Here is a 12,745-nt window from a genome sequence, read left to right as displayed (position 1 = left end):
ACAAGATTTCCTGTTGCTTTACTGTCCCAAAACAGCATTGTAATCCCAAGTGTACACATTTTAAACAAAGTCAGAAGTTCCCTAAACTTGGTTGAAAATGAATTCTGGTTAAAATTTCTAATGATGATATTTACAGCTAGAAAGCAAGTGATGTAGTTTTCTCTTATTGGAACTCCAGGCACATAGCTCCCTTCTAGAATGTCCTTTTCTGGTCCCCGGCTCTTTCTCTATCCACATCCTCCCAACCGCAGGCTCGACCAAGTCTACCTGGCTCTTTGAAACCCCTTGCCACTATTCCAGCCCTGTCTGATCTCTTCCTGTTTTCAGTTCCTATTGTTCTAGAATCATTACCACACTCTTTAGCATTTATCACTTAATTTTTTTTAATCGTTTCTTATGGTTTCTTATAGAACTTCCCTGGTGGCTCAGATGGTAAAGCGTCTACCTACAATGTGGGAGAACTGGGTTTGATTCCTGGGTCGGGGAGATCCCCTGGAGAAGGAAATGGCAACCCACTCCAGTACTCTTGGCTGGAAAACCCCAGGAGTCCATGGGGTGGCAAAGAGTCAGACATGACTGAGCAACTTCACTTTCTTTCTTATGGGTTAGCTTAGGGCTAATCATATGCACTTGGTTATCACCTCTAACACATAACGCATTGTTAGGTGCCTTGCAAACATTTGTAGTTGTTGATTATTATTTCTGTTGTCTGGCAGTTAGTAAGCCATTGTGATTGACTAGAGCCTTGCTTCTTAAAGTATAGACCTCAGGCAAGTGTATCACTATCTCCTGGGAACTTTAAGAAAGTTGGACCCCACCCAAACCTGTAGAATCAGGGTCTGCATTTTAACAAGCTCCCCTGGTGACTCGTATGCACCATAAAGTTTTCGTAGCCCTGTTCTTGAAGAAGATCCCTCTTCCTGGGTGTGGCAGCGACCCCCATGGTCCTTCAACTGACTTTCCCTTTCTGTCACTGCTGTATTTAGGGATCTGGTTGTAACTGAATAGAAACTGCACGCTCTTACTGTAACAGTGAGGTTGTAAATACTGTCTTTACATGGACACTGTACCATTTAAAAGTGGCCGAAGGGCTCCATTTACGTGTTCAGGACTGTATTTGTGTTCTGATTCCAGGCAGATGCTAGATCCAAATCTTTAAAATTCCTTTAAAGGACCTCTTTTAAAAGTCTCAAACTGAGGAGCAAGAAGTATGACTTCCTTTTCCTTAGTTACCTTTTTTTTTTTCTACTTTGCACTTGAAGTGCTTACACCCACTCAGCTTGCTATTTTGAACTCTGGGAAAGAAAATTTGTGGGCATCTTGCAGTCTTTTAGGAAACAAGGCTCAGATTAAATATTTGCCACATTTTCTACGTGTTTTTTCTTCAGGAAAGTGGAGAAGCACATCATTCATGCTTTCACTCGATTTGACACGAAGTGTGTCTTTCTAAGTGTGGTTGGAAAATGGCTTCTGTCCTTATTTGCCTACCTTCACAAGACAGATGTTTCTGCCTTCTCCCCTCCCATTCCTTCTCCCCCCTTTTCACCATAGTATCTACAGTTCTAGATTTCATAAAATATAAGACTTTTTAAGAAAGTTTAGGTTCATTAAACCAAGGAAGATAATGTGTGGATTTAATTATGATGTATTAATATAACAACATGTGGACTATTCTCAGTCAAGTTTACATTTAAAATATTTTATTTAAGTCATTTACATTTCCCTATTTTTTTTTCTCTCCCTTTTAATCCAAACATATTTCACAGAGAACAGAAATCAGAGATATTGGTTAAGATGGAGGGAGAAGAGGAGGATATTTGGTAACCTCAGTCATTCAGCTTCATTTTAAATGAACTCAGGACTTTGTCCTGTAAATATCCTAAGAAAATAAAGTGGCTGCTGGAGCTATTATTTTGTGGTGCTTGTCTCATTTACAGACAGGTTATTTTCATTTTTGTTGAGACAATTAAGATGTTTTATTTAAGATAGGACTTAAAATACTTGTCTTGTATTTCATCAGTGTTCATCTACACGTACAGGGTATTATTCAGGGGACTTTGTGAAGAATTAATGCAGCTTAGTAGCTGGACTTGAGAATGAAATATTTCCAAGCAAGTGAAGTGGAAATGAGGAAAGACACAACAGAAAAGACATGTGAATGCTTACTGAATATAAGGGTTGAAAGGTAGTAGATGGAGAGGTGCATATAATATACTATGTTTTATTTTCACATGAGAAAACAAAATATTGAACAGATGTTTATATTTGTGATTCAACACAATTCTTTTCAGACTGCTAATGAGAATTGTTTGGGTATGGCTGAATATAGAGGGTGGAAAATGCACTTAACCAAAGAATATGATCTGGGAAAATAGGTGAGGATTTCTCAAGTATATGTGTTCACACAAGGAAATATCAAGTAATATTTGAAAAAAAGAGACTAGGGAATAGAATGTAGGCCTACTGTATATTCAAACATACTATGGAACAGTAACAATAATTAAAATTACCTAATGCACACACACACACAAGTTCATGCAATAATGCACATGGAAACTATATTGCTCAATGCCAATCACATAACACTTGCTAGGTCTGAACAAACATTCCCTTTTAAATATGTAGATCAAGGTAACAGATTGAGGAAGCCAGAAATGAACCCATAATAATACAATCTATACGTAAAGTATAACACACCAAGCTTAGTCAGCAGGATTATGGGAGCTCGGGATTTGTCAAAAATCTTTGAGTATATACCTCACACTGAGAATCCAAATACACGCCAGACATATTAACTGGTGAATATCCAACAATAAACTTACAGGACAATTTGTAGACAATTAATGTATTTATTATATTGAAGACCATTTAAATTCATATAAAACGTAGAACTTAAAAATAATCAAATTATATGCATAGAATTAAATTTTATATTAAAGTTGAAATAATAAAATTATCTTAAAATATGAGATTAATAATGATTTCCATTAAAATAGAAAAGTAACTCTGAAATGCCATTTTATATTAAATAAATCAAAAACAATTAATCACATGCCACAGTGAGGAAGTTTGGTGAAAGTAGAATGCTCATATGCTGCTGGTGACTTTGTAGGTCATTTCAATCTCTTCACATCCATAAGGCTTTTGTATGAAGGCCATAAAATATTCATACCCTTTGCTTTAATAATCGTATTTTTGTTAATGTTTTAAGGGAAACGTTGTGTTGCTAGTGCTAAAAGTAAATGAGATGTATGTATGGCTGAGTGCCTTCACTGTCACCTGAAATTATCACAGCATCATTAATGGACTATAACCCAATACAAAATGTTTTTGGTGTTAAAAATTAAATAAAAATTTAAAAAAAAGCAAATGAGAATATTTAAAATACTCCCACACATAGGAATGATCAAGGAAATGGCTAAGTAAGTATGCAAACCCTATGGACTGTGATGTCATGTCCTACTCGATAGACATGAGTTTGAGCAAGATCCGGTGATGAACAGGGAAGCCTGGTGTGCTGCAGTCCATGGGGTCACAGTTGGTCACGACTGCGCAACTGAACTGAACTGAAGTGATGGAATACTATATGGCTGATGAAAATGTGAACTTTGTGACTTATGTGGAAATATAGAATGTGCTTATGAAATGTTAAATGAAAAAAAAGAATGCGTAATTATGCGTGAGATGCATGAGAGTGTTAGGAGAGCATCTTTGTGAAAATATGCTTTGTTGTTACCGTTTAGTTGCTAAGTCCTGTTCAATTCTTTTGGGACCCGATGGATGGTAAGCTCTCCAGGCTCCTCTGTCCATGGGATTTCCCAGGCAAGAATACTGAAGCGGGTTCCATGGGGGAAAATAAATACTGGATTAGATTTTTTTTTAATGAATATGATTGCATTTGCATGGTAGGATTAAGGGTGCTTCTCTGGTTGAAAACGTCTTCAATGTTGTTATGTATTTATAAGGAAAAATAATATTTATGACCCAGTAAGGCAGCTGTGCTAATAACTCTGGCTGTTAGGACACTGCTTTCTAAATGTTATTTTGGAGCTCTGCCAAAATATGCCCAAATATCTTGGGTATGTAAGAGTCTCAAGGTATTCTCAGTCTCTTTATTCTTCTTGGCCAGTTTTTTATTAAGTTTTCAAAGAAGTCGTTTGACTATAACTATGCTCAAGAGGGTAGTGTGACACCTGTGGTAATTGTGGGCCTATTCGCACTCACTTTGCACCCATTATCTTCTCTTCCTAAATTGAGAAGTGTCTTTACTGTCGTTGGTCCTCAGGAAGCTCCTGGTCAAGATTATTGAACTTTTGCTTACAGAAAGCAAAGAAGCTCTGTGACGTAAAGGGGAAAGTGGTGGAAGAGTAGTCAGGAGACCTCCCTCCCGGCGGTGGCCCAGGACAAGTGTCTGCAACCTCCTGGGCCTCAGCCTCATCCTCAGTGCAAGGAGGAATCTCCATGACCACTAATCCATAGCACAGGGCTGTGAAGACATTACAGTTCACACACTGACTCCAAGGTACCCTTCATTCTCTTCAAGGGTAGTTTTCCATGCTCCTGAGAGAGTAATTTACTATGTTCACTGTGGCAACAGCTTGGACAGCTGAAGTGTTCTTAGAGTAGCCTTGTCAATTCAGGGAGCATGGTTCCTGTCTATTACATGGGGAACCATTCAACCAGAGAAAGTCACTCTAATCCAGCATTGTAGATATATGGATTTATTACACAAAAATGACTAAACTAGGCCAATTGGTGACAAGCACAATCAAATATTAGCTAATGATAAATTACTCTATTGTTTAGGCCACATACTTGACAGAAATACAAAGTTCAAATGTATTTAGATTTTCTGATGGAGCCCAAATACCACTGACTGAGGTGGGGTTGTTTTTTATTTTTGGTCTTGTTTTCCTTTTAAGGCAGGCAATAAAAACAAAATGAATGGAAGGAGGTGTAGATTCAACTGCTTTCATCAGCTTACAAAGTTATTTTAGATAGGTACTACTGCATGGTGTAAGAATTATAGGGAATCAACCATCATCTCTCAGTTGTTAGTCATTTCTAAGGAAATGAACATTTCTAGGGAATGTTGTATCATGGTTTGCAAACATGGGGCTCACTTGTTACACAGGCAACATATCTGTACCTTCTGTGTAAATTACGACAATCATTTAACTAAATCATCCATACATATAATTAATATATTTTGTACTTACTGCTTTTGAAGCTTGGTAGGCAGCACTCATGCTGAAAAATTCCTAAATAATTCGAAATCACTGACCACTCAGAGAGTCCTAGTTAGTTTGAAACTAGAGCATACTTGCTATATTGTGAATGAAAAACCTAAATAAGATTCTGGCTTGGTGGCCAATCATGAAATGATGCAAGAAGTGAAGCAAGAACTATGAATACATAATTTAAGAAAACAATATTTCATCTAAATAATGAACAGAGCGGTGGTAGATCTAGACACTTGTACAGGTCAGTTTCACATTATACATTGAAGCATTAATGAGGAAAGGATTCTTAGGGTCTTCAAGTCATTCTGTATCATGATGGGCAGTGCCCCAGATTTTTCCTAGAAAGCGACTAGCCTAAACAGTATGACAGCACAAAACCATCGTGTAAGAACCCAGAGATGATAGGACACTAGCTACTCAACGTTGTTTGAAAGCACCTTTGTATAACTAACTCTTTCATAAAGGGCCTGGAAAAGTGCCAAAAAAATATTGCACAGCTCTTAGATACTCAATGTGAAAATTATGTGCATTGTACCATTTTGCATTTCATTGTTTAGGTGCTCTAAACCTAAGCAATGTAATGGTCCAGTGTAATTAAAATAACCAAACTATTTGACATTTGTCTCGTCATAGTTATGGCAAGAACCCTAGAATAATAATTAAGGCTATTTATCACCATTAATGAGGACCATATCCACATGAGTTTCCTAGATAACTATTTCTTGAATAGCAGCAAGACTAGCATCTAGACATTGGTTGTCTTGGAAGTGAAAACACATTTCCCATGGGAACTGGGGATTTCTACTTAGTATTATTATTACTATTTGTCTTCTCCATTAGCAGGAACAATTTTGTTTTGTTTTGTTGGAGCATCTACCTTCAAATAGTGGGTAACAAATCTATTTAAACCTTTTTTTTTTTACAACTGAGGTAACTCAATTTTTCTGTTAACAATATGTGTAGTGGGACTCGGGGAGTGACAGTATGTGGTTAATTCCAAATTGCATTATAAAATTTATATATTTATGACCTTGCAATAGGTTTTTAACTTTCACTGGAATATAGTTGTGTCTTATGTCCTAGAACTTTAAAGTTACTTAATCTACCCTGGGAGTACCTGATTCAGAAGCAGCCAGAAGCTGTCCAGTTTTCTCACTCTTCTGCCTAGCCTCCCAGATTCCCATTTATCTTAGGTTCTCATCAATTGAGATATAGCTTTGCCTTCTGTCAAACTTTCTCTTGAAGCTAAGATAGCAAGTTAATATTTGAGCTTCAGAAAATACACATCTATGGGTAAGATGAATAGAATTAACTGATATTACTTATGAACCATAATTAAGCTGTTTATGGGTCTTTAGTAAACACTTTCTGTGGGAGACAGGGCGTACAGTCTAAGAATGATTTGGAAATTTATGCTAGTGAATTCTCCCAAATGATCTATCTGGATATTCATTTATATTCCTCAAGAGAGATTGCCTATAACTAGGACTTGCCTGCTGTAAAGAACTGCAACCTCCACATTTTCATTGCATCAGTAAATTAATAAGAATCAATGAATAGAATTCCAAAGTAGTCAGTTACATCTTTCCTCATCTCTAATTTTACTTATCCTAACTGACATTATATAGTCATCACTTCCGTGTGCCAATCAGTACTGAAAATAAACTCTTCTGCTCTCACACATTATTATTTTATTGCTTTTTCTGTGCCTGAACATTCTTCTTATTTTCAAACTGGAAAATTTAATCTAGTTGCCAGATGCTTTTGTTGTTCTACAGTTTTAAGTAGCACAGTTACTTAGAATATATAATAATAATCTTACTTTGATTTCCATGTTACTAATATATAGATGATATAATGCTCCTCTGGTTTAAATGCTATACTTTGTTGTGTTTTTTTCTCTTTCCTCAATAGGTGGAGTCTTTGGATTTTTTAAAAGACAACAGTAATTGGATCTACTTGAAAAATTAAGTGAATTGATTTGTTTGGAACACTCTTTGACCAATTCTTTAACGTTTAGCCACTGGGTAAGTTGAGTCAAGTACTTTCTATGTGGTTTGACTTCAAAATTATTGAAATGATCTCAAGCCAGATATTAAGCTTTATGTGAAATTTTGACACTCATAATTTGAGGCCCTCAAAACCTGTGAAAGATGTCTAGGATGCTATCTAAATGAACTTCACCACATCAGCAGAACCAACCTGATGAGAAAGATGAGAAGATTAGAAAATGTTGTCATTTATAGTTTGAAACCAGATCCTTTCATTTACTGTTCTAATCATTATTTGCTTGTTGCAATCTGAGGTAATGTGAGAATATCAGATTTTACTTTTAGTGACATATTTGGTACTGTATCGTATCAGATTCAAATCTAAGGTATCAGGCAGCAGTCCCCAACCCTTTTGGCACCAGCGTTCTGGTTTGGTGGAAGACAGTGTTTCTACAGACTGAGGACAGGGGATGGTGGTTTCAGGATGACTCAAGAGCAGTAGGGTTTGAGCTTCTATGAGAATTCAATACTGTTGCTTATCTGACAGGATGCAGGCCTCAGGGAGTAATGCTGGTGATGGGGAGCAGCTGTAAATACAGACGAAGCTTCGCTCACCTGCCTGCCCTCCACACACCTCTGCTGTGTGGCCCAGGGGTACAGGGAGGTGGTTGGGGTCCCCTGCTACAAGGAACATTTTCCTGACCCAGGGATTGAACCTGTGTCTTCTGCATTGGCAGGCAGATTCTTTACTACAGCACCACCTGGGAAGCCCCTGAGAAAATTAGTAACTCTCCTTATTCTCGTTTTGCAGAAGGCTTGGTTTCTGTGATAAGAATAGCAATCTGAAGGACTTACTTAATCCAGCTTCCTTATTGCACTGTGTCACTTCAGAATGCTCCTAAGGTACAGAATTCTTAACCAGGAAGTTTAGGCTTTTAGCAAATTTTGGGGCTGCCAAGCCAAAATTTAGCGGGAACAGGACTTTGGTTACTGTTAAGATGTCAGTGTAGTAAAGCCTGCTCTGTCAAACAGATTTTTAAAGTCAGAAATCTAAACAATACTGGTTTTAGGGTTTGGTAATTTTTGTTTTAACTGGGCAAATGCTTACTCTCTATACAGTAACAGAAAACAGGGAAAAAATTTTGTATTCCTAGTCCAGGTCACAAGATTTGACTTTCTGAAATTCTATGTTTTATTCATGATTCTAAATTGTGCAGCCTGGTACTTAATTTTCCTCTGGATAAACTGAAGGTATTTAAAAATCTGATGAATGATGGTAAATGAGAAGAAAGTGTCTAACCATTCAGGGAACAGACTTCAAAACCAAACTAACAGTGTCTGCTTTACCTGTGGGCATCTTCAGACGTGATGGGTCAGGGGGTGTTTCAGGGATACTGTCGAATACGGATTATGCATTGCTAACAATTGCTTTAGCTTTGTCTAGAATAATTTTCCTTTGGCAACTTCCCTGGAACTTGATTTGTTTGAATAGCTTTTGAGCATCCAGTGAGTGCAGAGATGTTAAGTGTGGAAACCCAGGGAACCTTTTCATGTGGCTTGAATGGGTTCATGGACCCAAGATTCATCTGTGACCAAGTTTTTACTGTTATGGGCACATGGTACTTTTGGGAAATTTTTTAGGGTAACTCAGTGGACATGAATTTGAGCAAACTCTGGGAGATTGTGGAGGACAGGGGAGCCTAGCGTACTGCCATCCATGGGGTCACCAAGAGTCGGACACAACTTAGTCACTGAACAACAACAACAACAACAGCTAAGCAGATGAAAAACCCATCAGGAAGAGAAATGGTAAAGAAGTTTCAAAAGCAAAACCTTAATTTCTTCAGTAGCCATAATGGAAGATGAAAATTGATACTCTGAACTACTCACTTAAATGTCTTTGTCTGCCACATTTCATTTTCCATCTGCTCACAAGGATTGACTTATACAGTTATTCCCAAAGTACCCCAGAGTATAACAGTTAAATTGGTTGGTGGGACCTAATTTAAATTATGTTTAGGAAACTGTTCTGTAAGTGCCTCGTGAGAATGGACATTGGCCTTCCTGCTTATTTCACTGTGAATTCTGAGCACCTTTGGTTAAGTCAGATCTTTGGTTAAGTCAGTCACTGCATTTTAAAATAATTTTTCTTTTGAGTTACATAAGGACACAACTTAATTCGTAAGGTTACAGGAGGATTAAACTCTTGGCAGGTGGTAGAGACTCAGTAACTAGTAGTAATAATAACAATGGTGATTCACGGTGGTTAAGTCACAATCATGGTTTAAACGTAACAGTAATTGTATTTTATTAATCACATGACTGATTCTTTAGCCTGTCATTGTGGACATAGCTCACAGAGATGAGTACTTCTTCTCCATTAAACCAAATACTTGTTGAAATACTCCATAAAAACAAATGCTTGTTTTGGTAAGAAGCACAGCATATGAAACCAGTCAGCTTTTTTCATGCCATATATGACATTATCAGCAAGCTGTCAATCACTTTATCTGTGAGCCTGGTCTTGTCCATTGACTCAAGCAAGGATTTTTTTTTTTTCAAATAATAAATTTTTTAAATGTGTCCATTTTCCCCCACTCAAAATTGCTAGTAATAGAAAACAGGGTAAATAAAAAGGGAAAGTTTGCATGATAAAATTTTACATGATAAAAAAAGAAAACTGTCATCATTAGGATGGTCTTCCTTTTCTGATATTTTTTGTAAAAAGATAATAAATACAGATTACTTTATAATAATGTGACTTTTCACATCCTGCCATTCAAGAAGCCTTCAAGAAGCCAGTGCTTTTGACCGATCTTGACCTTATTCATTTTCAGGTACTAGTAGCTGGACTATATAGACCTTTAAATCAGGTGCACAGAGTTATATGCTCTCATTGCATTGAATGCAATTATTTCAGAATTACGTAAGTAGTATGTCTTCTTTACGCTAAGGAAAGATAAGACGGAGGGTGAAAATTGTTAGCATTCACCAAGTATGTTCTGCAGAGTCAGGTTTTTTGCTATAGCTGCTTCATCTCTGAAAAGTAAGAATAAAGGATTCTATATTCATTTGAGGAAATCGGATTTCAGAGAAGTAATTAATTTGTTGAGAATTCTACAGTTATGATAGTAATTTTAAGAGTCAGAAGTTATCAAAATCTTACTTTGAATTAGAAAATCCAAACTATGTAATTCTATTTCCTGTAGAAATTGCTGTATTTTCTGATTTCCCCAGACTCAGTTTTCATCCATCCATCTGCTCCTTTATATGTTTTTATAGTTATTTTTGTCATTACTTATACCAATATGGAAAATAAAACGGAAGATTTTTAATCCATTTTATTTAGACACATTTTTCCTGGTGGCTCAGATGGTAAAGAATCTGCCTGCAATGCAGGAGACCTGGGTTCGATCCCTGGATTGGAATGATCCTTTGGAGTGGGAAATGGCAACCCACGCCAGTATTCTTGCCTGGAAAATTCCACGGACAGAGGAGCCTGGTTGGCTACAGTCGATGGGGTCGCAGAGAGTCGTACATGGCTGAGCATGCATGCATATACATAAAGATTTGATGAGGTTTCAAATAAGGTTTGCACTCTGTTCTCTATGGTTTGATACAGCTTTTCCTGCTATTACATATAATTCAGAGCAGACCTGATGAACTTCAATGTGTTGTGGCCTTCAGAATATTTACTTTAAATGGAGCCATTTTTATAGGTTTTTCAGGTGCTTACAGTTCTGTTGGGTCCTTTATGTTTTAAGTTAGCTGAAGAGAGTTTTACTAAACCGATATGAAACCTATGGCCTTATAAACTCTTCCACAGACTGTGGTTTGTTTGGTCATTACAGTCTGTGTGAGTGGAGCTCATTACTGTTAGCTTCTCGGGCTACAGAATTTCACTTTTTCAAAATTATTTTTAACCTCTTGTATAAAATTTCAGTCTTCCTGCTTTGTTTTTCAAGCACGTCACTGGACTATGCCTAGATTCATTCATACATTCAGTCCCTTACCCTTCATTTAGTCCTCATCAGCAAGATTAATTAAACCAGTAGTCTGAGCAGAGCACATTTTGTTCCTCGAACATTCTGTAGCCATTTGAAAGACTTGACTGATTTTCTCTCATTTTCTCTTGTTTCATGGTACTCCCTCCTGCCTCTCCTTTCTGCCCCTTCCTTTAACTTGCAGTGTAGGATGGCTGTGTGTGGCAGGACCCCTTCTCTTGTATTGGCCACAGAGAACCTGCACAATGGAACTGAGTAGTCATATGCCTTGTTTCTAGGATGGCCTGAATAATTATTTGTGTAATGCTTTACAGTTTGCCAGTGGCTTCCACATTGGATGATCTCACTTAAATCAAGAACTATTGTGTGGCTACTACTTACATTTAATTTTGTGTGTGAGGAAACAGAGGCTCTGGGGGTTACAGTGGAATGGTTTGCTCCAAGTCACAGCATTCGTGAGTCATAAAAGCAGGATTCAACCCTGGTTCTCCCAACTTCAGATGGCATGTCATTCGATGCCAGGTCACCAGTCTGGTTGACGGTGCTGTGCTGTGTGCTGGGAGTGTTCAAATACCAGAGATTTGTTGATATCATCTGTATATTCTCTTTAGCATGAAACATGTGAGTAGATGCCATATGGAGGTTGGGGGAAGAACCAGATCTCACAGTTTTAAGGAATCTTGAAGGCAATGCACCTTTACTTCCTTGATGATACTGTGAAATTCACCAATCACTCCCTTGCTCTGAGAATCTCATAGACTCCAGGCAACATCCTTGTAGATCAAGAATGGCTTTTGGAATTCTGGTCTTTTGGCAGTTATAGTTTTCACTGTGAATTACTAGATTGGATATTGGAGAGCATCACCCACGAGGGAGGTCGTCATGCTTTATCTCTTCTCTCTGAAACGCCTTGCTGTTGTTGTTTAATCATTCAGTGGTGTCCTACTCTTTTGCTACCCCATGGACTGCAGCCAGTCAGGCTCCTCTGTTCATGGGGTTTCCCAGGCAAGAATATTGGAGTGGGTTGCCATTTCCTTCTCTAAGGGATCTTCCCAACCCAGGGATTGAAACTGCATCTCCTAATTCTCCTGCATTTCAGGCAGATTCTTTACCGCTGAACCAGCTGAGAAACCCTGGAGTCCCATTAATACTTTGTATTTTTCTCCTGTCATGTTTTTGTATATATTTTTGTGTTTGTGCTTTTTAGTAAAGTGATACCTGTAGGACTTTTATCACACCTGCCACTCTGTAAGCTGCTTGAAGGCAAAGAGTGCATCTTTATTTCATTGGTGTCCTCTTCAGCCTTAAAAAATAGTGGTTGAAAAACAAGTAGTAGATATTCCATAAAGAAGTGTTGAATTTAATGAAAACATTTGATTATGAGCTTTCATCTAAGATTCATTTTGGGAGCTTCAAATTGGTACCTGGGCACAGATTTAATTTTAATCATAGTAGGGAGATGAATCAGCAAGTCTTTGTGTGTATGAGTTGCTCAGTCGTGTCTGAC

General features: G+C 37.6%; 1 protein-coding gene across 9 annotated transcripts in view; it reads left to right on the top strand.

Moving 5' to 3' along the window:
• HIVEP2 (HIVEP zinc finger 2) overlaps window positions 1–12,745 on the top strand; it is a 218,688-nt gene that overhangs the window by 114,023 nt on the left and 91,920 nt on the right. For 8 of the 9 annotated variants that reach the window (XM_024997038.2, XM_059889915.1, XM_024997037.2 and 5 more), the window contains one exon: window positions 7,158–7,270. The exons of the other annotated variant lie outside the window; for it this stretch is intronic. The gene's annotated coding sequence lies outside the window, so the exon portion shown is untranslated. The remainder of the gene's footprint in view (window positions 1–7,157; window positions 7,271–12,745) is intronic. 9 annotated transcript variants of the gene reach the window in all.

This window comes from Bos taurus, chromosome 9 (assembly GCF_002263795.3).
Source record: "Bos taurus isolate L1 Dominette 01449 registration number 42190680 breed Hereford chromosome 9, ARS-UCD2.0, whole genome shotgun sequence".
Taxonomy (NCBI): Eukaryota; Metazoa; Chordata; class Mammalia; order Artiodactyla; family Bovidae; genus Bos; species Bos taurus.
Note: the sequence above shows the minus strand (reverse complement) of the source record. Positions and strands in the feature narration are given on the sequence as shown.